Source organism: Equus asinus, chromosome 2 (genome assembly GCF_041296235.1).
Source record: "Equus asinus isolate D_3611 breed Donkey chromosome 2, EquAss-T2T_v2, whole genome shotgun sequence".
NCBI classification, from domain to species: Eukaryota; Metazoa; Chordata; class Mammalia; order Perissodactyla; family Equidae; genus Equus; species Equus asinus.
Genome location: NC_091791.1, coordinates 175,404,178 through 175,420,454, shown reverse-complemented (window position 1 = coordinate 175,420,454; position 16,277 = coordinate 175,404,178). Strand labels below are relative to the sequence as shown.

Sequence of the window (16,277 nt, the reverse complement as noted above, 5' to 3'; positions counted from 1 at the left end):
GAGCTCAGGACTTACAGCGGGTCAGCTGTGGCATGTGACACTAGCTAACTCACTCCTTGAGAAATGGCTGTGCTTCGCTCTGCCTAGATTGGGATCTCTTGCTTGGGATTTAGAAGTTAGTAACCGGACTGTGACTATCAATACAGAAATGGATGCATTTAATTAAAAAAACAAATGTCAGAGAACAGCTGTGGCAGGGAACCTTACAACAATGATCAGTGCAGTATTGTGAAGGGGTCCAGGTTTTCATTGTTTATTTTTGTTAAAATTGAGTCATTATTGAGAAACTCAGATCGTATTCCTCCTTTCTCTCCTCCGGCCTTCTTTGCTTGTTATCTCTTTGACTAAAAGAAATCTGTTAGCTTTAATGATTCTAGGCTTCATTTCCTCAAGTTCCTCACCTTGCTCAGAGTCCTGTACTGGGGGCACTTGTGATAATTCGGTTGGTCTTTGCTTCGATTCAGTCCACTTTGCTTTCTCTTTATCAATCACCTATTCTGTGTGAGGTCCTGGAGTCGCCACGTTTTTGTTTTGTAGATGGAGCCTATAAAACAACTTAGTTTTGCTAGATAAAAGTAATAATTTTCCTGTTGTCTATAGAGTTGCCAGTTGCTAAATAAACAAATCAAAAAAACAAAAGCTTTCATGGTTTTCTATTAATTTTTTTTGCAAACATCACTTGCTTTGACTGGGTTCTCACATCTCCTTTTCTTTGGTTCTTTTGACATCGGCTCACTGCACCTCGCCTCAAAACTAGGGCCTCGACTGTTGTTTTCTAAGTTTCCTGTTTCTAAACACTAGGGACTGCCTGAAATCAATTATTCAGGCAAATCAGGCACTGGATCTGTTCTCGCCATAATTCATATTAAACCCATAGCAAGGGTGTTTTGCAAGTAATGTAATGTGTTTTATGAGTCTTTTTTTCCTGTGGTAATGTCCAGAAATATATGAGTATTTTAAAAATTGCATTTCAAAATTTAACTTGTCTTTCCTTTTTACATTATTATCAAGTGCTTTCTAGTAGTACCAGACAGATTGAATGCAAGCTGGGTGTGGGTGTGCCTGTGGAGGGGAGGGCTGCCCATTTGCGTGTTATCCCAGGTCAGTGAGCCGGACCTGCCCTTCCCCCTGCTGACCTGGCGCAGCCCTCCAGTCCTGACACCATTCTGCTTTTCCTCTCCAATCTTTGCAACTGAGAACTTCGTTGTGCTCATGCTCCACTTCCTGTGCCATCCACCTTTTATCTCCTGCCTTTCCTGTCTCCCTGGCTGCCATGCTGAGAGGGCATTTAAGGGCAGCCCTCTTTCTCACCTCTCTCCTGGCATGAGGCTCAGGAAGGCCTCTCCTCTTAGCAGCTGTCTTGTTGGTGTTTATAAGAAGCCATTCTGTAACAGCCCAGTTCCAATCTTGAACCTGGAGCCTTTAAACCCTTTTCTCACTTCACATAGTCAAACTTCCCTAACATCATTTCACCCTTCAATTACTCAATTATGTATGTTTAATTTTAGATATATTCAATTATATTTATATCTCCAGCAGTTATCTATAAACTTTGTAAACTTCTTTCTAGCTCCTCTCTCACTCTAATGCTTAGCATTGTGATTTATTCAATAAATGTTAAATATAGTTTTTTCTTAAAACCTCCCACCCCTCCAAAGCACAGCCTGTTTTCCCCCATCACTCTGACCTTCTCTCCCATACCGTTTTTGAGCCTTGAGTCCTTTGTGATCCAATGCCTACTATTTCTTCCCTGTCTTCTTGCCTCACTGGCAGCCTGGCTCTCCTGAAATGGATGCTCCGTTCCCTTCAATATTGGAGAGCTTCCTCTCATTTTCCTCCACTCCTGGGTGAGGAGTTGAGTGAAATGATCCTCTTCCCGTTCTCCAATGCCATTTTTGGTTGTTTTCTGTACCACCCTCCTCCAGTCCCACTGTTATTTATTTCACTTATCTGTGTTGGCTTCTTGATAGTGTTGCATGAGGTGATTTCCTTCCTTGAAGACTCATTTGTTTTTAGCCATGGCAAAAAGAAACTTCAGCATCAGACTTCTAATCTTACTTTCCATTTTATATATCCAGTCGTCTTTGGCGTTGTTAACATGCATGTTTGTCATTCTTCAGACTCCTTGTTATGGCTGTTTGTTGGTAGTCACTTGCAGCATGGTCCCATACCTTGCCTCATCAGTAAGGCATGGCTCCAGCTCTGTGTGCTCCATTTGGGGTGCTCCTCCTCCATCTTGCACATCGCTACCAAATGCACATACCTGTTCCCTGTCTTTTTCATTGTACTTTTCAAAAATCACCAACTCCCTACCACTTTTGAATTGTAGTTTTCCTCTTTCTTTTTCTCTCCCCACAGCACATGGCCTGCTATATGCATGTCTTACATCACTTTGATGCAGTCTCAACTACCTCCTACTCTCTTATGCCCTGCAGAGCCTGCTAAACCTGTCTGTAATCTGAATTATCTTACTGTCCATTTTTGCCATTCCTGATCCTGAGCCACACATGACAGCAAGACACATAGTCTCCTGCCTACATGGCTCATTGCAGATCCATCTTTCACCTGGCCATACCAGTGTTTGGCAGCCTTCTCCTACCCCCATCCTTTTGTTACAATAGACATGAGGTTCTCAATAAACCTATATGAGTTGATTGATTGACTGTTGGCAATGAAGAAGTTATGACATAGACAAAATTTTGTAAAAATATTTATTTGTTGTAAAAATGTTATTTCTGGATATATCCTCAAAAGTAAACTGAAGGTCAAGTCTCCTTGCTATGCATTCACTTAGCCCTGACAAGAAATTAGTGCCTGTGATGTGGGCAGGATTGCACTGCATTATAATTTGAGGGAAGACAAATGATAGCTACCAAGACACTTCAGGCCATGGGTGCAAGGCAGCTGAGGCCACATACTCATTTCTGAACTAGTCCCTGAAGAGGGTGGAGTGCTATGATTGGCCAGAGAAATATGCCATTTCCTGGAGGTGTGTTTGAGGATCCGCTTCATTCAAACTCTAGTGGGTGAGGCTGGGTAGGAGAGCAAATGCTGGAAATCCCCTCTATTGCCTTTTGATCAGTTCCAGAACATAAACATGCTGTGGAAATTTTCCTCTTGGAGACTATAATTTTACTGTTAAAATTTGTTTAACCAAATTTTCTGTTTTTCCTCATCAAAAATTAAATTTCACTCTGTAGTTCGACATAAACATAATGTAGTTCTTTTTATATTTCACCAATATTCCACCAACAGGAACATTTTCTGACATAGGAATATAGTAAAAATGTGAGAAAATATGGAAAAAGTTAATTTTCAGGAAGGTATAAATACTCTTGCCTCTTCAGACAACATCAAGAATTTTCTCTTGCTTATGTCATTTTCTGCTGAGACCTTTCATCATCTGTTAGTACTAACCAGGCTGCTCCTGCTAATTTGCTGGCTTTTCCGCCTCTTTTCTTTTTGAAAAACACTGCATGTGTGAGCTAGTGCATTTAGACCCAGTAAGCCAGGAAAAGATTGCTCATGGCTGGAAGGGTTAGGGTTATGGAGAAAAAAGAAGTAATTCCATGGAAGTTCCCCACCATACACACTCCCACCACTGGCAAATTTTCTTTGTTTGTTAAGCAAAGGATTAGCATTGTTACTATTGTTATGAAGTAGGAAAACACTGCAAATGGAAATTTCTCTTACTAAAGCCAAAGTCAAGTTCAAGTGTATGGTACTGAACTATAAAATAAAGTTCATGGAATTTTTCTGAAGTCTTCTTCATGATGAGTTTCTATCAAAGCCTGATAATTCAGCCATGGCACAGCAAATTAATAACAGGACTGCATTCACATGACTCAGTTCTTTTTGTTTTCTTGTGTTTTGGGGGGCTTGATCTCTAATAATTGTGCAGGTGTTTGTGTGTGTGTGTGTGTGTACATGTATCTATCTTGTAAATGGCTAAATGGAAAATAGACAAGGACTACAACAATTTCTCAAATGAAATCACAGTTTTAAAGTCTTACAGCTAAATGTTGAATCTTTCTTGCATTAATGATAAAAATCCATATTTTTCTTGGACTTTTTCATTGTTTTTTTACAAGAGATTATGCTGTATTATTTATAACTTTTGCCAAAATGCTGTTTCCACATGTGGTTATTTGTTCCCCATTATATAGAGAGAGGAGCCTCAGTAGAAAGCTAATGCTGGAGCCCAGGCAGAGGGACTGTGGGGCTACACAGGCAGTGACAGAAGAGCTGAAATGAGGTAGAGAGATCAACAAATATTTTGGAGGTGAAATTAAAGAGCTATAATAACCATTTGGATAGAGTTGATGAAGGAGAATGCGAAAATGGAGAGGACTCTAAGGAGAGCTGCAGCTGCCTCAGGGTGATCACATTTCCTCTTCCCAGTCCCCAGTCTTGCCCTCATGTGATGTGTTTGCCAAATGGTTTGGGTATTGCCCTGAGGAGCTGAAGAACTGATTTCTTGGTCATGTAGTACCATTGATTTCTTTTGTAATTTTGTACAAGTTGCATGACCTCTGGGACTCAGGGCTTTTCTGTTTGCTTTTTAATAAAAAACAGAGCTTCTACTGGATGAAAGTATCATTCGGTGCTAATAGTACATGGATTCCATGTTTTCTTCAGTCTGCAAGTAAAGTGGTATGTGTAATGACTGAGTACAGTTCCCGGGGCCAGATCATCTGGGTTCATATCCTTTCTCTATTCTCACTACTTACATCTTTGCCAAGACATGTAATCCTTCTGTGCTCCAGTTTCCTCATCTGTATTGGGGACAACACTAACACCTACCTTGTATGGTTATTACAAAGTTAAAATAAGTTCGTGCACGTAAAGCACCTCAGAGAACTTCTACACATAGCAACTGCACAGGAAACCTTAGCTATTTTCATTGCTTCTCCTCCTAACGCTTTAAGCAGCCTTTCCCCATGATGTTCATGGTTGTTAAACATGCCACAAAAGGGAATTCTAGTCTGATAACTTTGAGAAATATTGTGTTGTACAATTTTAAAGGAAGTATTTACTGAAGGACTCTTCAGAACTTTAGTGTATGCTATTATGAAGAATAACTCTCCAAGGTCACTTCCCAAATTCACTTTATCACAAGATAATTTTTTTCCCTCTGAGTATCTAATGAGTTTTGGGTTCAGCAGTCTACACTGGCAGTACTCCTCTGGGTCAAGCCTGTGGATCATATGGTCTGAGAGGGTCTATCCATTCTCTCTATGCGTGGGCCACTTCTCTCTCGTGGAGGGGAATATTTGAGCCATGAAAAAGCAGGAGTTAGGAGGAAAGGAATCTTTGTTTACATATCACAAGCTTTCGAAGCAGTTTACGTAAGTAATTTGATTTCCTTTGCAGTGACTCCAGGAGGTAGTGCAATCAGATATCTTAAAAGCTATGGAATATAAATTTTAACTTGCCCACGTCCTGCAGTGAATAGAGGTAGTGCCAGAGCTGGAATCTAAGTGTTCAGTCGCTATTCACTTCAACTTCAAGTTAACCCTTTGAACTTGGACCAGTAAACAGGAATTCCTGAGGACCTTTTCAAAGAATTCCTACTATAGTAAGACAGTTTATATTTGAGGGATGCACTAATGGTATTTGTAACAACAAAACCAGCAATGAGCTACAAGTTCCATTGACATGATTTTTACCACAGAACCATTATCCCCCTCTTCCTCATGAAAAAATAAATAATAGATACAGAAACTGTGATCAGGTTAGGAGGACCCTCGAGGCTTTGTAGAGTTACGTACAAAATATGGAATAGTAAAGTACCCGTGCCCCTCCTCAGACAGGATCCCGTCATGTAAATTCACAACTCTGATCGAAATTGAAATAGTGTCTTAGGGTCACTCTACTTACGAGATCCTTATGACCATGTTTTTCTGTTACTAAGATTCAATGCCTAAACCATAAGCCAGAAAAAAAAAAAATTTGGTAACAAAATTCTAGCAGGGTCCTCCTTTCTTTTATGGAAAGTGTAAGTTATTGATTTATATGGCATTGTGCCCACCCTCTCCATTTCTCTCAGACACAGTACTTTGCTTAGCAGTGTTTTCACCCCCTCTGAAGTATAGGTGGAAAAGGAAAGCCTTGAGAGTGATATACTCGGTCACTGCATTATTATTTCCCAAGAGTACATTGTGTAGATATAGTTTTCTTTGTTTGCTTTTAAGAGAGCAGAAATAATCGTGGGAAGCACCTCCCCAGCCTTAATACTGCTTGAGTAATTAGGGTTGTAAAAGACCTGCCTTTTAGGACTCACTTTATATTTCTTAGTAGTTGATCTGGACATCTAAATATGCCAAGCTGAGTGGTGCCAATTCCTGTTCAACTTTAGTTGCAATTTTTTGTGTGGGTGGTTTCATAACGATGGAATATTTAAATGTGAGACTACAGGTCATTACTCTTTGCTTCTAAGTATGGTTTATGTTAAGTGTGTCTTCAGCATTTCCTTCTTATTACTGTTAATATTAATTTTCTCCCCATCCTTATCTTTCAAGTAAACCTGGTTCTAGTTTCTTTGTGCTACACTAAACCATTTTCATAGAAAAGAGAATGCAAAGAGCAGGCATTCCCACCTTTCCCCATTTGTCACCTCAATGGGGACCAGGGGCTTGGAGGACTCCTTCCTTACTTTGGTAGTTTCCTCAGCTATTTGCCCCTTCGTGGGGTGAATTCTCCAGGGAGATGTGACACAGTAGTGCATTGTTTCTCTGTCCGTTTTTACCCGAGTGCCCCTAAGTGTCGAGGCAGAGTGAAAACATTCTTCCCAGGTAACATAGGGTATCAGACAAACCCTATTCGGAAAAGGTCTTTGAAGAATCTTATCTCATTTGAAAATTTTATGCACATTTTGCATTCTGCTGCATCATATTTCTCCTGTTTAATTTTGAATAAATAATATTTCTCCCCCATGTTGTTCTTGAGGAAATTGTGCTAACAATAGTGATGATGATGTAAGAGCATAGATGGTATTACGGTGTGTTAGGCGCTGTTCTAAGCGCTTTACGTGTGTTAACTCAGAAATATGCATCATTTTTGTTTTATGGCATATAGCCACATAACTTTGATTTGATAGATAGTGGACTTCCAAAGACTGGTTTGCGTCTCGGAGCTGCCATTTATTTCTTATATAATGTTGGGCAAGTCACCTCATTTCCCTGAGTCTTTATCCATCACCTGTCTAATAACAATAACAATATCTCCAATATAGGATTGGGCTGTAAATTTCATGAGAATAAATATAAGGCATTTGATAAGATGCCTGGCAAATGTGAAGTACTAAACCCTCTCACCCACCTCCACCCCACTGGACTACACATTTCTTGAAACAGGATCAATTTATTTTTAGATTGAATACTCAGGACCTGGCATAACACAGGCAATCAATGTCTATTTGTTGAGTGAATGAATGAATATTTGAATTAACAAAATGAACCAATCAACAAACAAACGAATGATTTCATTGGTGCATTATATATGATATCCAAAAGTTACTGCTGTTCTGTGGAAATTGAATTTTAGTGCCTACCATTGGTCCTCCTTGGCCTAATTTATTAGTAATAACAACATTAATTTCATCTGACTCATCTTTTTCTTCCTGGATTTGTACTATGTTCTACACATTGTCAAAAACTAATTATTTTTTAGAAATTATTTAGTTTTAGAAATCCAGGCCTGCTTTCAAAACATTGCAATTTCTTTCACAACATTTCTCACGTGAAATGAGAACTAATTCATAGAACACCAGTTGTTTTCTAATCCCTACAACTCCCGGATTATGCTCATCACCACAATCAAGTAATCCCATTTGCTACAAGACCCAGTTCACTCTTGTTTCAATCCGTGTTCCCAGCCATTGCTCTTTTCTTCCCCAGCTGTTCTTTCTTTCTAAAATGTATTCAGTAGTTGCTCCTTTGTGATACACTCCCCTCCAGTCCTAATCTTACTTGCTTATCCATTTATTGTCTCTTCCTCACCTGGAACCTCAGAGTTCCATACCTGCATTAGAGCTCATAGTGGTGACCCTGGGGCTGGCCACAGGCTCTGACCTTTCTATTTCAGTGTCTGGAAGGAATAAAGACTGACATCCTGAGATGCTGGCTGACCTTTCCTGCTGCTGCTCTTCCCCCTCCCACTCCTCATGTTGGTGCTCCGTAGCTTTATCCGTCTAGCAGAACAGCTGTCTGTGCCTAAGGGTCAGCTGGCAAGATCTATAGGAAAAGCTGAGTCATGTGCTCCAAAACTGGAGCCTAAATCTCCGTAGATCTCTGTCCGTGTACATACCGTGGTTTTCAGAGAGGGACGTATCAAGCCCCGCTGTTCACACAGAATTAGCCTAAGGCCTAGTTCTGCACCATCTGGCAAGTGGATATCCAGCCAGAAATCATAACTTCTTCTTCCCTTCTCTTTTCATCTCTAACTTCTCTAAGTGAAGACTCTCTTATAACTTATCCAGATAAATAGGAAAAGGACACAAGGGTAGTGAAAACCACAGAAAGCAGGCTTTTTTTCTATATTGTCTGGTCTCCGTGTAACCAAAAATTCCTTATATTTGTTTCTTAGGGTAGAGAATTAATCGTCTCAGGTATATAAATCTTAGCATGTTAGTGCCTCGATGGTACAACGGGATCTCATAGGACATTGCACGTTCAGAATCCTAGAAAATATAGTAAGATGTTACATTGTTCTTTTTTGCCTTTTTACATGAATTGGTTTATAAAACACACAAAAAATGGCTTCCTATTCTACCTTATTTACCAGATTTGACTCTGAATTATTTGGGGCTTATTTGCAAAACTCACACTCCAACTCAAAAATGAAGATTTTGACACATCAGAGATACCAAAATAGATGAATTAGAGACTCTGACCATAATATAAAAAAATGTTTTGGCAATAGTAGTATCTTGTAAATCGGTATTATTTTGGCTCGTTTCTATACAGGGGTGATATGGATTTTTTTCAAGTCAGAATCTTTGAAAAAATTATTAGTTTTCTGCTGAGTTAAACAACACAAAATTTTTGTGCTCAAGGCTCAAACTAGAGAACAAAACTGTTTGGGTTTTTAGTTTGTCCACTTGTTTAAAAATATGAACTTCTATTTATGGAATCAACTGAATGATATGCAGTCCAACCATTCCTCTGGTTCTGCCCTGTCCAGTGTGATAGCCACTGACTGTGTGTGGCTATTTTCTATTTCAAATGTTTAATAGACACCTTGGCTAATAGCTGCCATATTGATATGGAACATTTTCACCATCAAAAAAAGTTCTATTGGACAGAACATCTAGATAAATCATATTTTCCCCTAAAGATACAACTGTGAATCACATTGTTTGCACACTCACATCCTTCAGAATGCTTTGACTAAAATGCTCTTTAATATGATGTATTGAGGGGTGTTGTAAATAAAACACTTGAAAATTTTGGTGGCATATTTATTACAGAAATCTTGTGGGAGAAATTGTTCACTATGTTGCCCTTTGACTTCCTTATGGGATAAATTCCTCAAGTTTTAGTTCCCTAAACAGCTGTACTTTATAAATAATGTTACTCTTATGGCATCTGGCTTGGCTTCTTGCTTTGGCCCTGGCCCCTCAAATCTGAATTCACAGGCCACCTTTCATCATGATACCTGGTCAATACTATATCACTATTACTACTGTATTTGGCACAATATTCAATTTTCCCGTAGTTTCTTAATTTTTCAATCTTAGTTCATTGTGTGCTACACAGAATACCCTACTGGTTGAAAGCTCTGGAACTAAACTGCCTGAGTTCAATTCCCAGCTGCCCATTTCTTCACTGTGTAGCACTGGGAAAGCTAGTTAGTGTTTGGGCGACAATTCCCTCACCTTCAAAGTGAGGCTTAACTCTGATAATAATGTAAAATATCTAACACATTGCCTAGGACAGAGGGATCTTGTACAATCATCTTAGAAAGGAAGGAAACAGGGAAAGTAGGGTGGAGAAAAGGAAAGAGAAAAGGAAGAATAATACAGCGTCATGCTATGGTATATAGACTATTTCTACAATTTATGAATGGCTGTTTCTTTGTTTAATCTCACATTTTCCCAAAGTACATTGTGGTGGCTCACAAAAACATACAAAATATAATAAAATGTCAATGATTGACAGTGGATGTTGTCCAAGTTAGAAAAGACAGCATTTAGGTAAGTGTGTAAATTCTAGAATATTTATTTTAAAATAGTCATATTACTTTATCCTCATACTTCAGAAACTGCTTTGAATCAGAGGAAAACCTGCTTTTGAAGGCCAAACCTTTCTTGGTATAGTGCCCAGATATTTATTGTCAGGAAAATCATCTCTCTGGGTTTTGGGGAAACTTATCTAGTAGCATTCTGAATGCAGCTTAATCAATCAAATATATTGATCAAGATCGATCAATGAAGGTTAAGGTTGATCAAGATAGTTTCGTGATCTTATATGGATGGATTCTCTTTTTCACTGTGAGGACATTTTGGAATGCTTTCTTGGTTTCTTCCTGTACAGTGCTAATCCCCTTAGTAATGGCAAAAATTGTAATGTATATACTTTGTTTCCATATTCATATGGCTCTCTCTGTCTCTGTATAAACACATAAGCACACATACACACACGACGAGAGCTTGGAAGAGGAAAGGAAGGAAAGAAAGACAGAATTGTATATACCATCAAAATCAGTGACATAAAGTGACTGAAGCCTGCCTGCGTTAACAAAGGCCGGTTAGAGAATGGCTGCTGAGTGGCTATCTGAAGACTTCATGGGCATGGATATTTGTTTGAGGTAAAAGATTGGACTTCACTTGAAAAGCTGCCAAATATCCCTTTTTGATGTTCCACGATTGGTGGCACATAACACTTCAATTCAATAACTCAGCCGTGCCACCATCTGCCCAGCACTCGCATTCTGCTGGTTGGCATGTCGTTTATTTGCTTTTAACATGCAGCCCATATAAAAATCCCTCGTAATCTGCCAAAATTAGAAATGCAGCTGTTTTAAGTCTCAAACAGCAATAGCACAAGACATTATGCCAGCATGGAGGAACAAAATAGAAAGATGTATTTGAAAAGAGCAATACTACACAATGTATTTGTACCTCGAATTTTCCAAGTATTTTTAAGACGTCTTTAACCTGTTTCCAGTGTTGACTTCGGGCTCAAGGTGAAATCGACACATAAAGACACCAAATATCTCTTTTCCTACATATATTTTAATAGAAGAATTGGAATTTGAATCAAGCTCTGATTTTTTTTTTCATGTTATGAAGCAATTTCAGCTTTTCAGTTTCCAGAATTTGAAAAATTTCTGGCTAACTCTGGGTCTCATCTCATTCTATTTTTATTTTCCTTAGAAGGTTTTTGAAGTTTCAATCATTATAACTTGTTAATCCTGAGAACATGATAATGTAGAGTTGTGTGTTGAATTCTCAATGAGATCAAGCAGTTGGCCCCTTAGTAAAACAAGATGAAGAGAGAAAAGATTTTTTTCCCCCACATGGTAATCCTGTGATGTGGAAACAAAAACCAAAGCTAAAGCAAAAACTCCCCCTTGTTTCACTATGTTATGCACAGTCAGAGTATTTAGGAATGATAGACGTTTGGAAACAATAAAGATCTGGTATGGAGTCCTCATCCAAAGACATCTTTCTTCACAGTGACTAGGAATAACTGTTTTGAAACTAAAGTTGGATAGTTTGAAATTGGTTTGCTCCATCCTTTCCTCGTTGATATTTGTGAAGGTCTAAGTGGAAATCATTTGGTTATGTGTGAATGTTGCCCCACCTGAGATCTTTCACCACATAAATTTCACACACTTAAAAAATAGTTTCTGTTTGTGAGAACTGACCTGTGAAAAATTGTCTCCTGTGGAATCAGGGCGTGAAAAGCAATGACAGAGCAAGACACAAGTTTGCTAAAGTGAATGTACTTGATATGCATTTATCTTTTATATCCAACTAGATTAGCAATACGAAAGAACAGTGATCATGTGTTACAGTTCTTTAAAAGTCCATAAAACAGCTCAGTGCCAGATATATAGTAGTCACCCTCAAAATAGTTGTTCATGATTGATATGCTTTGCTTGGCAATTTAGACTTCATCAGTGGACCTCAATTTGAATGGAAAAATTTAATTTTAGTTTTAAGGAGTCAAAATATTTGGAAAATTCTTAAGTTAAAAAACACATTAGGCCTTATGACATATTATTATAAATAATTATTGTAAAATTTTAATGAAAAATATTTGTTTAATTCTGTAGCCTTAATATGCTACCTTTCCCACCTAGAATTAATGTATAATGTTTATATATTGAGCCAAATGGATTCATCTTGCTGTCCTTCAAGCTTAACAGCAACCTCAGGATTATCTTACATGTAAATCTCTACTCTTGCTGGTTTTATGCTTTAAAAAACATTTAGTGGAGTTCGGATCCTGGGTGCGGACATAGCACCGCTTGGCAAGCCATGCTGTGGCAGGTGTCCCACATATAAAGTAGAGGAAGATGGGCACGGATGTTAGCTCAGGGCCAGTCTTCCTCAGCAAAAAGAGGATGATTGGCCACAGATGTTAGCTCAGGGCTAATCTTCCTCAAAAAAACAAAAATAACAACAACAAAAAACATTTAGTGCTGAGCAGAGGTCTTGGTTTGCTGTCTCTAGTGACTGAAATCTATTTTTGGTCTCCTGGAGTACACACAGAATGAGTGAGACAAGAACAAATACATCTTTCCAGCTTTGAAATCAGACCAGCCTGCATAGATGATGGCACCCAAGCAAGGAAGCCAGTTGTCAAAACCTGATAATTTTTAAAATAAACTTTTAAATTTTTGAATAGTTTTAGATTCACAGAAAAGTTTCAAAGATAGTACAGAGAGTTCACCTGACCCAGATTTACTTTCCCCTAATGTTATCATCTTCCATTGTTTTGGTGCATATGTCAAAACTAAGAAATCAACATTGGTACATGATTTCGCTTGCCAGTTTTTTCCCATTGCTGTTCTGTTTCCATTCCGGGACCCAGTCTAGAGTACCACACTGCATTTAAAAGTTGTCATGTTTCCCCAGTCTCCTCTGATCTGTGTCACTTTCTCAGACTTCCCTTATTTTTCATGACCTTGATGCTTTTGAGGAAGACAGACGAAGTATTCTGTAGAATGCTCTCAATATGGGTTTATCTGATGCTTTTCTCATGATTAAACTGGGGTTATGGATGTTTGATAAAAATTACCATGGAGGTGAAGTACATTTCTCATCACATCACATCAGGGGGACGTGACATTGACATGACATGCTGATGATGTTAACCTTCATCACTTGGTTAGGGTGGGGTTTGCCTGGCTTCTCCACTGTAAAGTTACTGTTTTTCTCTTTCCATACTCTGTTAATAAGTCTAGCCCTCCATCAAAGGGTGAAAGATAAGTTCCACCCTCTAGAACGGGGGAGTATCTACCTATATTAAATTGAATTCTTTTGGAAGGAAGATTTGTCTCTTCTCCATTCATTTATTGAAAACCCAACTTTAAGAGTTTATTTTCTTTTACTACATTTGATAACATCAGTTGTAGTGGCACTTGTTATAGTAATATTTTTGAGTTCAGCTTTTCTTACTAAACGTAAAGAGAATACATACACACACACACATACACGCATATAGTTTAAAGAGGTAATTGTGAACACTAGTGAATGCTGGTGATGGGTAATTTTGTGTGTCAATTTGACTGGGCCACAGGTGTCCAGGTATTTGGTTAAACGTTATTCTGGGTGTTCCTGTGAGGGTGTTTCTGGAGGAGGTAAACATTTGAATCAATAGACTGAATAAGGCAAATTGCCCTTCTTGATGTGGGTGGGACCCATCGTATCCCTTGTAGGTCTGAAGAGAACAAAAAGGCAGAGCAAGGGAGGACGGTCTGCCTGACTGTCTTTGAACTGAGACATCGGTCTTCTCCTGCCCTCAGACTCAGGCTGGAACTGTATCATTGGCTCTCCTGGGTCTCCAGCTTGTTGACTGCAGATCTTGGGACTCGTCAGCCTTCATAATTGTGTCAACCAATTCCTTCTTTTATATATATATATCCTTCCATCCAGCCTACTGGTTCTGTTTCTCTGGAGAACTCTGGCAAATACCCCAATCATCCCACTGGAGAATTAGAGCAATACCATAACCCTGAAAACCCTTCATTTGCCCCTTCCCTGACCCTGTCTCTTTGTGTGTCCTGAAACTTATGTTAATCATCTCTTTGCATTTATTGTTTTATGTGGTGAGATTTAAAACTTATAAATTGGAATTCTTCTGAGATAGTTAAGTAGGTGTGATTCTGAGCCAGCAAAAGCTATAAAATAATTCTTTTACACTTTCAGACATTTTCCTTTTATTTAGGGAAATAAAGCACATCTCTTTGTTACTTCTTTAGTAGTAACAATGATAAAGCACACTCTGTGTACTTGAATCACTTTTACGGAGTTTCTCTACTCCATAACTAATCTGCTTCTGAAGCAGGTGCTAATCACTGAGTATAGGAACCTCTTATCTCTAGATGTGAGTTTGCCATAAAAAAGAGACTTTGCTTAGTAATAATTTTCTAGTATTGTAGTGCAAATTGGAGAAAATTGACACATTAACATTACAGTAAAAATTAAGCTGTGTAAAAATATATCTTGCAACAAATATAAAAATGTTTACTATCTTGCTATACAATACAGTGTTATCAACTCTAGTCACCATGTTATACATGAGATCCTCAGACTGTGATTTTTACCAATAACTTTGAAAATCTAAATGGGGTTTATTTTAGGAGTGAAAGATTGTACACTTTCCAGAAATTTATTAATGTAGTTCCCTACATTAATAGATTAAAAGAGAAAAATGATGTGATCAACTCAATAGGTACTGGAAAAGCCTTGCATCCTTCTCTGTGATAAATCTGTAGCAAGTTAGGAATAAAGGTAAACTTCCTTAACGTGATAAAGTATATTTTAAGAAACTTGTATTAAGTATTTCATGTAACAGTGAAGTGAGGAAGAATCATTTTCATAAAAGTCTGGAATAAAACGCAGTAGACTGGTCCAATGCCACCATTATTACATATTGTATGGGAGAGCTTTGCTAATGATGTGGGGAACTTTGTAGGCAAGTATTAGAATGGAGAAAAACCAAGTATTATTTTTTTAAAACAATTTGTCTAATACTTAAATCTAAGGGACTTAACTGAATATCTCTTAGAGGTAATTAGAGTGTTTGGAATAAGCTTGGTAGTAAACCATAAATCGCTGAGGAAATCCATAAAATACTAGGGAATAAACCTTAGAAATGTTAATGCCTCTAAAAGAAAACTATGATACATTCCAGGAAGATATTAAAAGAAGGGCAAAGGAGAAAGTTCTATATTCCTAAATAGGAAGATTCAATAAAATAAACATTTCACTTCTTCCTAGATTAATCATGAATGAAATGCAGTCTTAATAACGTCTAAAAGGAATTTTATTTAATGTGCAAAGCTGATCTGGAAGGGAAATGTGCAAGAATAGGACTATTTGGAATATTCAGATTGTGGCCTTTTTGTGATTCTTAGAAGGTTGGAGGATTTAGGTCTGAGACAGGAAATGTACAAGATGAGCCTGCAAAATTTTGTTGTGCCAAGAAGCAAAGAAGTTATCAAAGACTAAATGAGTTGTCAAAAGGTTATAGGAGCCTCTCAGTGAATAAATGTGGCATAATTTAAGCATCAAAAACAATAAGCTCAGTTGATGAAGACGTTGAATATAAAAATCTATGAGCTTGTGATTTGTGGGACAAAGATAGAGTGAAAAAGAAAAAAAAATACTGAACACCACTGGAAAAAACTAGGGAACCATCTAATTGTTGAAAATGTTGAAAATAATAACAAGCAAAAGGAAAGAATTAAGAATTTATCTTGCCTTTCCTGTACTAACTGCATTGCAAAATAACCAAATAGTAACAAGTTTATGAGGAAAAGATATTCTTTATGGAAATATTCCAACTAACAATGTGGAATGAATGATAGAGTTAGAAAATCACTATCTTGCAGCCTCTAATGAAGTTGTTGATTCCGGCAGTGTTCATCAATGGATGAAACCATTACAGGTTTTGTTCTCAAATTTTAATGTGCATCAGAATCTCCCGGGAAACTTGTTAAAACACGGATTGCTGGGCTTCACCTCCAGAGTTTCTGTTCAGTATGTTTAGGATGTGGCCAAGAATATGCATTTCTAGCAAGTTTCCAGGTGATGCTCACAC

The 16,277-nt window shown here is 38.0% G+C and overlaps 1 protein-coding gene across 7 annotated transcripts in view; it reads left to right on the top strand.

Moving 5' to 3' along the window:
* Window positions 1-16,277, top strand: part of PRKD1 (protein kinase D1) — a 289,465-nt gene that overhangs the window by 160,074 nt on the left and 113,114 nt on the right. The gene's annotated exons all lie outside the window — the stretch shown is intronic.